This window comes from Dermacentor silvarum, chromosome 3, assembly GCF_013339745.2.
Source record: "Dermacentor silvarum isolate Dsil-2018 chromosome 3, BIME_Dsil_1.4, whole genome shotgun sequence".
NCBI classification, from domain to species: Eukaryota; Metazoa; Arthropoda; class Arachnida; order Ixodida; family Ixodidae; genus Dermacentor; species Dermacentor silvarum.
Window position 1 is genome coordinate 198,574,206 of NC_051156.1, and position 16,550 is coordinate 198,590,755.

General features: G+C 45.3%; 1 protein-coding gene across 1 annotated transcript in view; it reads right to left on the minus strand.

Moving 5' to 3' along the window:
- The window catches only part of LOC119446445 (phosphatidylserine decarboxylase proenzyme, mitochondrial-like), a 50,757-nt gene extending 34,414 nt beyond the window's left edge, over nucleotides 1-16,343 (minus strand). The window contains exon 1 of the mRNA XM_037710876.2: nucleotides 16,248-16,343. The gene's annotated coding sequence lies outside the window, so the exon portion shown is untranslated. The remainder of the gene's footprint in view (nucleotides 1-16,247) is intronic.
- Between the last annotated feature and the right edge of the window lie 207 nt (nucleotides 16,344-16,550).

The window sequence follows — 16,550 nt, forward strand, 5'->3', positions numbered from 1 at the left end:
TAACATGAATTTGCTTATTTGCTGTTGTCGTTACCTTACATGGATTCCTGCACGAACGCAACAAATTTCGGTCGTCAGTAAGCGGTGTTCTTTATGGCCCTGCCTCGTTCATCGACTCAAACCTCGAAATACACCACTCATAAAAATTCATAAACCCGCGGCAGTCGGCACCCCCCTATGAAAAAAATAAAAACAATGACGGGGATTTGTATACAAGCGTCAACATTTTGCGATGCTTGCCACGCCTGCATGCCACGGTTGACGCGACGATTTGGCGACTTTCGAAGTGTACCGTTCAGTCGGGACATCGTGCTCCGTAACACGACCGCCTCCAGGCCGAGTTTTGCTAAACTGCTGTATCAAAAAATACAGGGCCGTACCCAGGAATTATTTCCGGGAGGGGCTTTGCGGGGGACAACGGTGGTCATCTCGAAATATTTTTATTCACTTAGTTTCGCGTGTGAATCAGGCATATATCGCTGACATATGATCTAGCATAAACATATAATACATATATTGACATGTACATATAATGACATATACTATATATGTAAGCTGTACTGAGCAACATAGTCGCCGCAGCGATAATTTCGGGGGTGTCAGGACCCCCCATAACCCACCCCCTATGGTTACGCGTGCCTGGATGAATGGGTGGAGATATACGTTACTACGCAAGAGCAGTTGGAAATCAGCGACGTGCCCGAATGCAATTGGCGTGCAAACGTTGAAAACTACGTGAGATACGTGCACCTGCTGCGCAGTATGGATAATTTACAATCGCAATTAAATGGGAGCTTTCGGTCCTCACAGAGGCGCGACCACGCTCAAAGACGCGCCTGCACAAGCAGTAAAACGTTGCAACATCACGACTATACATACGAGAGGCGTCGAACGGATGAAGCAAGACACGGACGTGTCAGAAGTCGGTGGACAGTTTTATAGCCTGTCTCGGTAAACGCATTGCATTTTACACCGGAATACCAATAAGGTGGACGTAATTACGATGCTCGGAGCTTCTTCTCCTTTGAGGCGGGGAAGTGGCAACGCCATGCAAGCTCGTTATTTCGATGTTTCTTGTTTATCTAAATGCTTCTTTTCTTTACTTTTTATGTTATTTTGTACAATACTGCCTACAATAGATACAAGCAGGAGAAGGTGTGCAAGAAATGTGCAGTCGAAATAAAACAGTAACAAGTCTACAGCGGTCGTAGTTACTCGGTAATTGTTCGCGAGAAGAACGAATACTTGAACAATTAGTCCTCATAAATGCAGGTTTGATGTGATGACTACGTTTATGGCGCGATGTTCGACCGGTGTATTTGACTACGTAATCCTGTGACTGTATTAACAAGTTTTCCAAATTACAGTGAAGGTAAGAAATTCCGACGACGTGCCTGTTCTTCTTTCGGTAAGTGGGTTCGCAATACTCGTCGTGGGTGAAATGTACGTGTCGTCTGAAATTTTTTGAATATATAGCAGATTGCAAAACGTTTATATTGTCAAATTTCTCTATGCTTTTTCACAGAAAAGGGGTCCGAAAATAATACTACACACCGTACTCAAGGGAAGGTCCGATAATCGTTAATTAGATCAAAGGAATCTTAAAGAGAAAAATAAGTTTGGCTGTATTACCTTCCATAACACCCCCCCCCCCCCCCAAAAAAAAAAAAAAAAGCAACTCTTACAGTGAAGGGAAGCTTGATAAGCCAATAAAAGATGCTAACACGAAGGACTGGCGGCGTTGCCGTCCTTGACATTCTGGCACCAGCTCACCGTGACGTTAAGGATGTTGAAGACATCTGCTCGAGCCAAGTTCTTATAGGTAAAAGGTAGACGCACTTTCACTTTGAATAAATCGGTAATAAAATTAGTAGTACACATTGTTGAAGCAATCGTGGCAAAGCTACAGTGTCGACAACTTTTTTTATTGGCAACCTCTAAACAGGCACCTACGCAGACGATGCGTGCATACTGGAAATGGCGGCGTTTGTTTTTTCCAGTTTCGGTATCAAAAACGCCTAAATTCTTTAGTCATTCGTGGTGCATATGCACTCGTAAATTCAAACGTAAAATTTCGCACGGATGCCTCCATATATCTACACTGGCTAAAATTATAAGGTCATTACACGGTTTAAGATTTCGTTGCAGTGACCCTTTAATCAACAATTCGAAGCGCAGGGCAAGTGAATACGGCGAATGAGTTTTGCAGAAATCCGCGAGAGCGAAGAAAACCGTCGAGTAGGCTTTGTAGCCAACTATAAGCGCTATATACTATCGGGTGGATGACAATATTTCCGTTTCATGAAGCTTGCTTTCTACCTCGCGGATTTCCGCACAAATCATTAGCCGATCATCAGCCTATATTAAAGTCCACTGCAGGAAAACGACGATCACTGCCAGAGATGTCAAATTATATATATATATATATATATACCCACGTCAAACGAGCCCACCCTATACACAGATATATTCAGGCGAGAGAAAAAATAAATAAAATAAATAAATTACGCGCGTCGTTATCTCCCCAATTCGAAAATGAATCGGAGTAAAAGTCTAACAATACATCGCTTAATTTGAATAACCGCAGCCTCTCGTTGGGCGACCATATCGGCAGTCTTCACGTGCACGCATTTCATGCGACACTTCCGCATGACTTCGTCTCGTCGCACGTCACGCAATGTTATTTTCGTTCTGTGCAGCACACGGGAATGTGTCCTGACTCACAGCGGCATTCGATATATATATATATATATATATATATATATATATATATATATATATATATTGATTACGGATCCATGATGGACGAGCAATTAAACATATACCGCGTTTGTAAATTTTATGCGTCAGGACATGTATGTGCCTTCCTCAACATTTTCTTTTAAACGCGCTCTTATCGAATCATCATCAAACAGAAAATTGCCAAATCTGTTGTTCTTACACGAGTTAGAAAGGTTGAATTGAGGTACCACCGAATCAGCAACTATATAATTCATGTGTTGCCAACGAGTATCCACTGAAATAATCAAACTGCTCAGTCACCTAAAGCGTCATATTACCACATCACTCAAATTCAGTGAAGGTGTTACCATTCTTCTTCTTTCTGGAGTTTTACGTGCCAAAACCAGTTCTGATTATGAGGCACGCCGTAGTGGAGGGCTCCGGATTAATTTTGACCACCTGGTGTTCTTTAACGTGCACTACAACGCAAGCACACGGGTGTTTTTGCGAAATGGGTCTTCTCCAAATATCAAACCAAACCTCAGTAAAAAATGCGTTTTTTTTTTTTTTTTCGAGAGCGAGAGAGAGACTCGATTCTCTTATCTGCGGTACCATTTCAGTTACGAAACGAAGAACGAACGTCTATTTAAGAGAGGGCGCTATATATAAAGTCGAACCCGGATATATCAAACCCACATATAACGAATTGTTGTGTATAACGAACAGCAGTAAAGTCCCCTTGAAACTTCTTGTATAACATTTTTAATTTATATATCGAATTGCCCATATATAGAACTTATTTGTGATCCCCTTCAGATTAGATATCTCTAGACGTCTCGCGAGCCTCTTTTCCCGCATTTCTGGGCATGCACGCGTAATCGTTGCGAACTTGTTGCACATATAACGCGGTATGTCGCCGAAAATGGTCAATTTGCAAAGTCGCAAAGCCGTCTGCAGTCAGAAGGACGATGTTTAGAGACAAATCCGCGTATATGTGTACCACTACCCGTCAATTTCCGTGCTGATGATGACGATGATGTGGCCAACCCTTTTGGTATCGGGTAGACGTGGCAACCACGCCCAAGACAGGATGATGCTCTACACTGTCTACCTATGACACCCGTAGACACTAACCATAGCACCACGAGTTGGTTCTCATGGCAAACATCACCTGCCGCAAATCCTAAACACTATGTCTAAGAACTAAAGCTTTTAAAACGAATGGCTTTCTTTCAGCTTCCGCCCATTTTCGGGGTTTGCGGTCGGACTTGCAATATAAGGCGTCGGTGCAAAGGGCGTGCTCGTCGCCGAACGCTTTGATATGCACGTGATATTGCGCGTGAGCTTCGATGTGTGTGAAGGTTCAGGTGCGGTAATGGAGCGTTTGGCAAGGAATACATTCGTTAGTTCAACACTGACAATCATTGTCAATGATTTCTGCACAATGTTTTTTTTTTTTCCTCCTCCCACAGTGAATCTGAGTTACACCCTAGCTGAGTCATTAGGTATTCGATTCGGTGTCATCAGCTTTCTCGATTGAAATTCGATTGGCCTCACGATTCGCGCACTCGCCAGTTGGTAGCGGAGAAATTGCGGCTCCAAGGGCACAGCACTTTGGAGAGCGTCTTTTTCCGACAGGGAAAGGAAACGAAAAAAAAAAAAAAAAAGCGTAGCGCAGAGATGCGTGACATGTGTACGCGGCGTGCGGTGTTTCTGTTCTTTTTCGATGATTCCAACAATGCATGCAGGGGCGCAATCAGCCTCCACAATGTGTCGCGGAGGGGGGAGAAGAGGAGGAATCGATGTCGTGCGCAGTGAGGCAAGAAACAATACAAGGCGGGTCGCGTAAATACAGCGACGACGAGACACGCTTCGTAGAACGGGTCGGCACGCGGAGCGTTTGTTTCACGAGGATCGCGAAAACAGAGAGAGAGGGGGGAGGGGGAGAGAAGTGCGCAACGAGCGAAGACGACGCATTTGAGGTCGATCCGTGGTGAATAAAATGCCTAACGGGCGTAGCAACCGAAAATCAATGTCCAGAGTGCGCGAAAGAATAAGTATTTGCTCAGCTGAACACGAAGCTAGCAAAGATGATTAATAGTATAACAACCAACCAACCAACCAATCAATCAAATAAATCAAACAACCAATCAATCAAATAAATCAAACAACGACGACGAAGACGTGACATATACATTTTTGTTCGTCTTATTTGAACATCACATCCAAAAATACAGCAGAATCTTTTCTAGACGACTCGAAGGGGCGTGAAAACTTGGTCTTACCAGAAGTTCCGTATTAATCGAAGTGACCCACAGAACTCAAAATCAGCTATTCCTGGTGCGCCCGAACATCCACGACACAAAAGAAACGAAGCAATGTTAAAAGCAAAACGAGGCGCAAGAAGATACTTTCATTCGATTAAAGTTGTACGACGTGTTGCTTCATAGGTGATGAGCAACTGTTCCTCTTATCCGAAAATTCGGCTAACCGCGGCTACCACCTTAATGATGCAGATATGGGAGTCTTTTGAGGCACGCCGGCCGCACAGGGCGCTGTGACGCAGTTAGCGAGAATCAGGTATAGTGAGCGTAACAGAACCGCGAATCGGTGCGCTCGCGCTTAATAACCCTTCCAGGCTCTGCGCATACACAATAAAGGGTTATGCGCCTCTCCACATACTTAGTTTGCCGTAACCACGATGGCGGACTTCGGGTTAGAATCGAAGTTAGGTTGTCAACATGCGGGCTGCCTTCTCTCCCTCGCACCACGTCCAAGCTTTGAAAACACGTGTCTCATGGTTAACAGTGCTACTATAGCTAGAATGTTGCCATCTTGGTTAGGGAAAGTTAGCTGAGTGGGAAAGCCTGCCTACGGTATTTCGTCTATCCCATATTGTATAGGCCAAGGTAATACATCAAAAGCAAGAGCACTGATGAAAATACTGATATTTAAAGTGGCTCGCAAACGCGCGTACGCGTCTTGAAACACAGTTTAAATAATATACCATATATGTGCGTAAGGTGTTTTAATATGTACGGTCTCAGCAGAAAAAAAAAAAAAATTGAGGACGCGTAAGCTTCGCCTTTAAGAGTGGAACCCGATAGCATTCAAAATCCCTGGCTGCTTATCAGGCTTTTTTCCCCGTATATTCAAATTACAATCCACCGCTATCACGTCTGTAGGTTGTGGTTAAGTCGTACTGTACGATTTTTCTGAGGGATTTTTTGTTTTGTTTTGTTTTGTTTGGACAAATTCAATTTTTGTTCACTAATGCCTTGGGCCACTCGAAGGGCCTGCCTGCCGGTCGGAGTGGTTCGGGATGAAGTGGTTCGACACAATTATTTCCGTCAACGACGCCGGATTTTCTGCGACACGGGGCCCTTAACGCTGTCGCGTTAAAATATTAGCACAAGTGACTGGCGGCCGGAGTGGCAAAATAACGACACGCGGCAGGAGTGACTGGTGGCTGGTGTGGCCAAATCTCGACACGCTTTCTGACAGCCACCCCTGCTTTGGAACATGGAATGTGCCGCTCCGTCCACCAGTCGCTTGCGCCAATCTTTTTCCGCTGGGACTGCACGTGTTGGCTCTCTGTATGGCATCATGTTGAATCGAATTCTGAAATCTTACGTAACCAAACCGCAGCCTTATTATGGAGCACGCCGCAGTGCGGAGAAGACTCCGGATTCACAAGCACCACCTCGGTTCCTCCAACGAGTGTGCACCTAAATCTAAGTATACACGTGCGTAATTGCACTCCGCCCCCATAGAAATGAGGCCACCACCGCGACCTCGAACTCTGTAGCGCAACATAATAGCCACTATAAGTTACCCATGGCGGGCATGTCGTCACGTATACCGGATTCACTTCTTTCATTCTTTTTCGCAATGTTTTAGATCCAGCATACCATTTCGATTGTCTCGATGAGTGCTTTCCAAGTATGCCAGACGCGAAACAGACGTTCTCGTATACCTGACGCTCCCGTAAAGAGTTCTCACCTAAAGTCCGCATTATGTAAACTTGACAAACACTTAGCAGAATAAGGTAAATTTCCTGATTCGCATTTTGCAGCAGCACGCTTTTCACGACTGTGAAGAAGCGGGAAAAAAAATTCAGTGAAACTAAACTTTCAGTGGAGAGAATTGACGTTTAAACGGGATAAAGCAAGATAGCTATAGCTGCGTGATATTAATCGGCCGCATAAATGTTCGACACTTTTTTCAATGTACGTAACGTCGTAACCAGGTGAGACGCAACAACCCGCCTTCGCCTTCACCTATACACTGTACAGGCCAGCTCGGCAAACCGATGTAAAAGACAGCGCAAACAAACTCGCTCGCTGCCCAACATAGACAAAGAAAGAGGAGAGATGTGATGGCCCAAGCAACTTGCTAAACTGAGCGCAGATGTAGCCAAAACAAAAACAAGGTCACCCCGACTATATATATGCTGCACAACTCCCAGCCGCAAAGCACGGGTTACTTGCCCTCCGTTCGATTCTATCATTACCCGCATTATTCGTTGAGAATGTGTGATATGGCCTGTCCTGGCGATAACTGCGGCAATCGCATACTATGTTATTAAGGCTCGAGCCTCAATCATTATCGGTGCTCAGCACCGGCGTTATATTCGAGCGCCTGATATATATAAAATTATATAGACGGCAGTTTTATTTTAGTTTTTTCTGAGTCTCTCGTTGCAGGTCACACAATTTTATCTCTTGATCTAGACCACGCGACGAGGCGGACGAACAATCTCAATGAAGAATCAACTACACGTTTAACAAAATTTCGCTAATCAACTTTTTAAACTAATTACTCAAAGGCGCATATTGTAGTTTGGGAATTGAAGCCGCTGAGTTCGTTATAGGCATACCAATTGGAAGAAATTCTGACGTATTCGTTCCCGATTCGGGTGTTCCAGTAAGACTCGCAGGCCACTGTTCAACTTCAGCAACGGACAAATGTCGGCATGAAAGCGCCCGTTCACTTATACGAGGGGGCGCCACAAGCGCGCACGACCGGCCATCCAGCATTAAAAGAAAGTGATAGCAGTGTACCCGGATTCCGCGCTTTCAGTACTCGTCAGCCCGTTTCGTCAACTTTTCGTTATCTGCAATACAGACGCACTTTCAGTTAAGACATCCCAGTTGTAATGTGTACACGCAGTGTATCACGAGCGTTTTTAGTGGCGCCCATCTTGGCCTGTTATCGCTGGCGTTTCTATCTGCAGAGACCAAATGCACAGTACTACATTTCAATGCGCACACTATACAGGGTGTTTCAGCGAACACTTTCAAAAATTCTTAAAGGTTGCCTGTGGCAGATAGCACAATTCTAGTTCATGAGCTGGTCTACTCGAAGAGGCGGACATTACTTGCACAAGAAATTGAAATGCATAATCGAATAATTACCAGAAATTCACTAATTAAGTTTTTAACTAATTAACTGATGGCCCATATTGCAATTTAAGACTTGCAGCCGTGGAGATCACAAGGCGGATCCACTTGGAACGATTTTTCGGGATGACACCAGTTTCGAGATATTAATTCCCGAACTTTGCGGAGAAATGCATTGGCGTTCCAGTTAGGTTCTTAAGAAAACGTCGCTTTATGCAATGAAGCACAAAATTAACTGGAACGCCAATGCATTTCCCCGCAAAGTTCGCGAATTAATATCTCGAAACTGGTGTCATCCTGAGAATTAATTCTAAGTGGATCCGTCTTGCCAACTCCATGGCTACAATTTGTAAATTGCAATATGGGCCATCAGGCAATTAGTTAAAAACTTAATTAGTAAACTTTTGGTAATTAGTCGATTATGCATTTCAATTTTTGTGCAAGTAATGTCCGCCTCTCCAAGTAGACCAGATCATTAACTAGAATTGGGCTCTCTGCCACAGGCAACCTTGAAAAAATTTTGAAAGTGTTCACTGAAACACCGTATATATTTCTGAAGCCTTTGCGTGGCGCTATCTCGAGCTGCTAGCGCTGGAGTTTTCTACCTGTAACAATGAAATGCGCGATATTACAGCTCGTTCGGTGCTTCATTATCATGATAATTAGACGTTAAAGAAAAGAAAAGAAAAACTTACAAATTGTTCGCCTAACAGCCCAAGATGCAAACGATTCCTCTCGCTTCATTCTATTCCCTTATCATCCAACCTTCACGATTGGCTGATCCTGGTGACAAACCACGGTAGTGATAACGTAGACGGACCACTGACGAAACGTGAAATGGAATTGCACATGGAATAGAATCGGTACATTATCCCCGACCATGGTATCGCTATGTGCGCGTGTGCTGGCATCACGATTCTTGACGAGCACAGGTTGCGGGTATACAGAGCTGTGTACACACAGCTTTCAACAAAGCTTGCATGCAAGCGCCTGCTCTGGACAGTATACGCCGCTGAAGTCAACGGTGATCGACTGACACTGCGGCCCCAGAAGCGGAGCTTGATTGATCGTCTATTCGCTCAGACATTTATCAAAAAGGAGAGAGAGAGAGAACAACTTTATTAAAAAAAAAAATAGACCCCAGTCCGGGTCCACCATCAAAAAGGAAAGAAGACTTGTAGAAGGATTGCAGAACAGAAACAGAAAACGCGCGCGCGTCTCCCTCTCCACACACACACACACACACACACACACACACACACACACACACACACACACACACACACACACACACACACACACACACACACACACACACCACACACACACACACACACACACACACACATATATATATATATATATATATATATATATATATATAGGGTGTTTCATTTTAGTTGCACCAAAATTTTAAAAATTCTATGGCAGATAGCACAATTACAATCGTTGATCTAAACTACTCGATGAGGCGGCCATTACTTCCACGAGAAATCAAAACGCCTAATTGAATAATTATTACAATTACGCTAATTAACTTTTTTAATAATTATTTTATGGCACATCTTTCCATCTACGAATTATAGCCGCTGAGTTCCCAAGGTGTATCCACTTGGAACGAATTCTCAGAACTGAACCAGTTTCGAGATACTCATTTTCAAAGTGTACGACGAAATGCATTGGCGTCCCAGCTAACTTTTGTGCTTCAATGCGTAAAACAGCGTTTTCCTCGAAAAGTTAACTGGAACGCCCATGCATTTCGTCAGGTACTACCTGGAAATCATGCGAGGCCGAATGGGTCGACGTCAGACAGCATACATATTATCCGGGCCACTGGATGTAAACTACGATCAAGTGTTGCGATAAACTATGCTAAACTACATACTTTTGGATGTTGTTTATCCATAACTTGTCCACCAATAACATTGGTTATCGATAAGCTAGCCACTGTAATCACAAGCAGAGGCTGTCCAAACGTTACGAAGTGACGAGAAGCTAACGCGGAAATTTGAATCCTGTCCTTTCCCGTTCCATCTTTTGTGGCTTACAACGATCCCACCAGCGGTAAGATTGACGTTTTAAAGCGAAGCTTTCTATGTCTCACTGATTCGTCCGTGAGCGCCGAAAACGCACTGCAGGAAAGCCAACTTACACAATGGAACAATCTGCGCACACAATAAAACAACGGTGCGGGAAATACGTATCGTAGAACACTACAGTTTATATTTGCAGTTCTACCGATAAGAACAACGGGAACTGCAACGCCACGCTAGCCAGACGAACTGTATATATCAGGGCCGGTATTTTTAGGGATGCCTTTCCGATGCTAATGCCTTTTCGCGCCTGGTCAGTGGTTAGAGCGACGGTCCGCTCTCATTATCAACGGGATCAGCCGGCCGTGAGCGGTGGATGATAAGACTAGTATAGAATAAAGCATAACGCATCGCTACAAAATATCGGCCCTGCATTGCGTAATATTACGCGCGTCACACTATGCATTCCCAGCCGTCACCATGGGTAGGCTGCGGGTGCACAAAGAGGCTGACGTACACGCGAACGTGCCCGTAAGGCCCATCCCGTGTATCGGCAACGGCATGCAGTCCGTGAAAAGGCCGTTTCACATGGCGCGATTGGGGCGAAAAAAATAGTTCTGTCGCGCACGTCGCAGAGCGATTTTCGCTGGCAGCTTTCACATGCGTCTTTGACCGCGCGATTTCCGTCGCAGCGACGCCCAAGGTTGCTCCCTGCTCACAAAGTATCCATGCCTGCATCGTTAAATAAAAACAGCATGGAAACTAGTCAAATAATAAAATTTCATATTATGTTTTTGAAAATAGAATAGCACACAATTTTTCAGCCTTTAAACGCGTTGAGACTGCGATCGCTTAGTCCGCAGTTGCGGCTAGTGAAAATGCTGCAGAAACCGCATAAGCCTGCGGCGTGGTGGGGTGGTTTTGTTTTGTACCCTGTAGTTGTGTTGTTGCGGTACGATGGAAGCCACAACTCTTCTCCTGGAGGAGTATTTGCCTCTCCAAAAGACGAAGCTACTATTAAGTGTGCAAGTGCCTGGCCCAATTTGTAGCAATGAAGACGTTGACGGCGGCGACGATCGTGAGGGTACGTGCCGTACGTTGAAGGCGGCGTCAGCTCCCGACCTGGATAGCATGCAGCTTCTCCTTTTAAGTGAATTTTGCGAGCTGGAGAAAACAAAAACTGTTGATGAAGCTCCTCAGGCGCTGGTGGGTACGCTCTGTTAAAACATCATTGAAACTGGTGCGCGACATAGCTCCGCTGAGCTTCCAACACGCGGTAAAACAGGAAAGGGCCTATTTCGACGGCGCTTGCTGTTACGTCACGTTGCTCCGCCCACATCACGCCGATCGCTGCGACTCAGCGACGGAAATTCCAACATGTTGGAATCCCGTCGCGGAGAGCCTGCGACGTCGCGGTGGTCGCTGAGCGACGGAATTCGCTCTGTCGCTGTGTGAAAATCGCGCCATGTGAAACGGCCTAAAGTGTGAGTGTGTAATCAACGGCTACATGATCTAAAATAAAGGCTATACAACTGAACGAAATGTGCCTCCATTCAACTTCAACGTTCAAAAAATAGAATACTAAACAAGCAATCAAATCACATATGCATCGCATATCGGATCGCTCAGCATTTTTTGGGTTCGTTGCGTGGTCGTTGGCTTTGGACTTTGATTCAGTTTGCATGGGAGAAAGCTTCGCGTTCAACCACCTTTCCTTAAAAAAGGGGCTTTGATTTTTTTTTTTTTTTTCAGCTTCACTATACTTTTGAAAACCACCTGTGTGGCAGATAGTACTATTCTAACCCTTGAATTAAATTTACTCGATGAGGCGGACGTTACTTCCACGAGCAATTAAACGTGTAATATCATTCCACTACACAAGTTTTAACTAATTATTTACAGCACATATTGCAGTTTGATTCGAATTCTGGAGTTCTACGTTCCAAAAACACGATTTCATTATGAGGCATGCATGCCCTATAGTGGGGGACTCCGGATTAATTTTGACCCCCAGCGGATCTTTAACGCTAAGCAACCGCGGCGTGCATTTTGCAGAGTACTAATTGTAGCTAGTGAATTTGCAAGGATGTCGACTTGGAACGAATTCTGAGGATGACACCGGTTTCGAGATATGTGCCGTCAAACTTGTTGTACAAGTGCAATTTTGATCCACTTATAGTTAAATAAACAAAAAACAACAACAACAACAACAACAACAACAACAACAACAACAACAACAAAAAATACGCTGTTTTATGCACTGAAGTACAAAAGTAACTGGAACGCTAATCTTTTCGTCGCACACTTTGAAAATTAATATCTCGAAACTGGTGTCGCCCCGAGAATTCGTTCAAAGTACATACGCCTCGCGAACTCGCCGGCTACAATTCGCAAATTGCAATATGTGCGTGAATTAATTATTTACATGTTAATTAGTGATACACTGTTCATTAGTCGACTGCGCATTTCGATTTCTCGTAGGTAGAAGTAATGTCGGCCTCATCGAGTAATTTAGTTCAAGGATTAGAATTGTGCTATCTGCCACAGGCAATTTATTTAAAGTTTGGTGCAAAGGCAGGGATAAAAAGAGAAGGACCGGGACACGCTTAAATATAAAGCCCGTGTGCCGCGCCTAGCCATTAATAAGGTAGCGCGACGGTACAGTTAGCTGTTAGCTAACAGTTAGCTCTTGCCGGGGTTGCTTTCGTTGGCTCGAGCCTCTGCACTACGCGTCCCTTTGTTGTTCTTTTTATAACACGCCTGAATGTCAAGCCAGTTGGCTGGGACTCACGTTGCCGAAAGACAGGCGGGCAGGCAGGGCCACAAGAACTAATGAAAGGGGTAACACAAGCGCCGTTGTCCTTTCTCTTGTGTCCCACAAAGAAAAGAAATGGAAATCGCGAGTGTAGTATATCCAGGCCCGCGCTGAAATCTTATCTGAAAAGTTCACTACTGAAAAAAAAAAAGTATTTCGAGGGGCACTCAGTTATCCCTACGTGGGTATCCCTAGTTATCCCACGTCAGCACCATCGCGGCGACGTCCTGTGGCGCCACTGGCGGACTCACGTGACTCGAGCGGTCACGTCAGCAGAAGATCGTCACAAGGTGCGCACGACGCAAGGTCGTGGGTTCGGCTTCCACAAAAGTCCGTAGGCTTGAATGCCTATAGCTCTACCTTAACACCAAAGGTCGTGCGTTTGACTCCCACCAAAGGTAGAGGGTTTGTAGCCTTTTTGGGCCGTCGTGTGGTCACGCCAACGCCGGATTTTCCGCCTCACGAGCTATATAATGATTAATAAAGAATGGTAAAGTTTCCGTTGCAGTAGCTGCGCTTATTACATCGAATAAACCTGCCGCCACCCTGCGAGGAGAGTGTGTTCGAGCCGATGTTCGTTTTGTGCGAGTTGACTCCGTAAATATCTGTCCAACTGATGATGGTCAAGGACCACTGGAGTCAGCGAGCTTATGCGCTGCGGAAAGAAGAGGAACGCTTGCTGCATCACGATGTGCGTAATAGGTCCGGCATTCCACCTAGCTCTAACCGCTAGCTAGATCACGAGTGGAAACAATTCGGTAGCGTGGTCGTAATGAGACAAAAACACGCTCTCATCAACGTGGTTTCACGAACATCGTTTAGTAGCAAAGCATGCACAGGTACCTTGCTTTCATACGCGCGTAGAATTTTGCGCTGCCGGGCCTGCGGTAACGTTATCGCGCCAAAGAGCTTACCGTTCGCAAGAACCGTTTCTCATTGGTCGGCCGCATCTGCTAACAATGTGTTCGCTGTCACTATTGGCTGGCACTACACTTACAAACTGGTCTAGCGTTAAGAGATGCTCTATGAACACGGATCCGGAATTACTGCCGAATCCAGAAACGGCCAGCGCACGCTAGCGTGTATGAAAGCGAAATAATTATCCGGAGGATTTGCTCCTGCATATAATCACTAAAAATTATATAAGGGGGTGCGCCAAAGTGTCTTAAGTTAGCGCGATTAAACAAAAATTCTTTCTCGGGTTTTCGTGACAAAACCAGTTCTGATTATGAGTGCCTCATAATTTTGACCGGATTAATTTTGACTAATTCCGCTTTAACGTGCACTACAACGCAAGCACACGGGCGTTTTTGCATTTCGATGGAGGCGAAATACAAAAACGGATCGAATCCCGGCCACGGCCGCCGGGATTCGATCCCGCGACCTCGTGCTCAGCAGCGCAACGCCTTAGCTAACTGAGCCACCGCGGCGGGTGTGTGTGTGTGTTGTGTGTGTGTGTGTGTGTATATATATATATATATATATATATATATATATATATATATATATAAGCGTGCGTATTGCTACTGGCGTGAAAGACAATATGCCCTGACACATCTATGGACGTTAAACAAACCTGCCCATGGTGATGTTGAAAACGGTATCCTCAACACTGGCGCTGTACGGACATTCAACCGCAAGATAATCGGGCGTAACTTGCAACTCTCGAGATCACTCTTTTACAGCTTCGTTAATAGAAATTCCTGACGTGTACCAAGTTTTCTCTTTCATTTTTTTTTTCTTTTTAAGCTTACAGACATTCATAGAAGATAACTTCTCAGTGCCTTCAGCTTCATTCAGGTTTTAAAATGTGGCCCAATGTTCATTTCTAACATACGCCGCGAAATGGTTGAATGGCTTCGAAGCGGCGTATATACATACAATGGAAACAATGCCACAAATAGTCACGACTATCCCGCATTTAATGAAAACTGACAAGGAAGCTTCTCTTCAAAACAGACGCGCTCCGGAGAATGACACATGCGATGAGAGATTTTATTACACGCACGCACACACACAGACGGCTACGATCCGCAAACGCGCGTCTCGTGTTTCGCTTTCGTTATATGCACGGCACTTATTCCGTGCAACTTCTTAACTTCACCCAGAGACGCCCCAACGCGCCGAGAATGATGCACACAGTATCATCAAGGAAAATAAGTAAGGTAAGCACGAATGAGAGACAGAGCGAGATAGAAGGAAAAGAAGAAATGTGGATTGAAAAACGCCCAGGAAAATGACAAGGAATGCCCCTGACCGTATTGTGAAGCGAAGCGGGTGCTGCCCCTTTACTATGGCCAACGCGAACAACAGAGCGCTCGCTTTCGGAACACGCAATCAGGGGTACGGACGAGAGACCTTGGCAGTGGCAGGCAACCACCACTGGTTGCGCAAAAGAAAACAGCGCCGACACAGAATGCGAGAATGCCCCGAGGCGGGCGCCGCCGATTAGCAGCAACCCAAGGCGACGACTACGGACCCTGTTATTACGGACATGACAAGAGCGCGAGTCGCTGAATCCCTCGCGAGCGATCTGAGCGGAGGAGTGTTCTCGTCCCGCAAACGGCAGGACAGGGTCGGACCAAGGCAGCGGCGTATAATCCGTACAGGCGGGCCCAAAGGCCCCCAAATTAAGATGCGTATTTAGATGAAGAAACAACGTCGAAACTAAATTCACGTCGCTGCGTAGGCAACGCCGCTGCAACGTTTTTCGGTCGAAAAAAGAAGCGCGACATCCAACACAGCCGGTTGACACCATTAATTTGAAGAGTACAGCAAAAGAAGTGTCGCTGTTTACACATTCACAAACAAAAACAAGCGCTACCGCAGAAGACGAGACGAGATACTACGAGTAAACACGGGTAGGTGGTCAAGACCCAGCCTAGTTTAGTCGTCTCATTCGCTAAATGTTGTATCGTTCGCGTGTGGTTACTGTCCGTCTTCATACCAAGTCAGCTAAGTACTGTTGCATGAGACACAGTAAACGAAAATCCGCGATTGTTCACTGCAAGCGCTGGCGAACGCAAAACACTCATCACGCTATGAAAACAAACGTCGGGCGGCATGGTGTAGTCCGGAGGCGAGCAGCGACATCCAAGCCATTGCAAGCCGCGGCGCAACTCTTACGTCCCGGCGTCCGCTAATGATCTCATCATGTACGGACAACAGCTGACATAACACGCAGTAACGCGTATTTTAATTGTTACCGACTCTGGAATTCAGTGAATACTGAACTACGGTAAGAACTCGATGAAAGAAATAACACACACCACTCACCCAACATCAGGCCGCCATCGCGCTGATGATGTCAATGCGCTCCGTTCCTCAAAAAAGCCGAGTTTCGCGGCGCAACAGTCGATGATGAGGCTTCGCCACACCCAATAAAAGCAAAAATGCAAGTTACAAGCTGCAGCACCCTTTACACCTGCGTAGTACCGTTATAATATACCTTTAATAAATAATTCGAGTTAGTTGCCTCGTTTGTTGTTGTCAGCGAGCCAAAAAAGATCAGTGCCAAAGCCAGGCCAGAGTGAAAACGAAAGCGAAACCCAAATTTACTTGCACCGGCGTTAGTGTGCC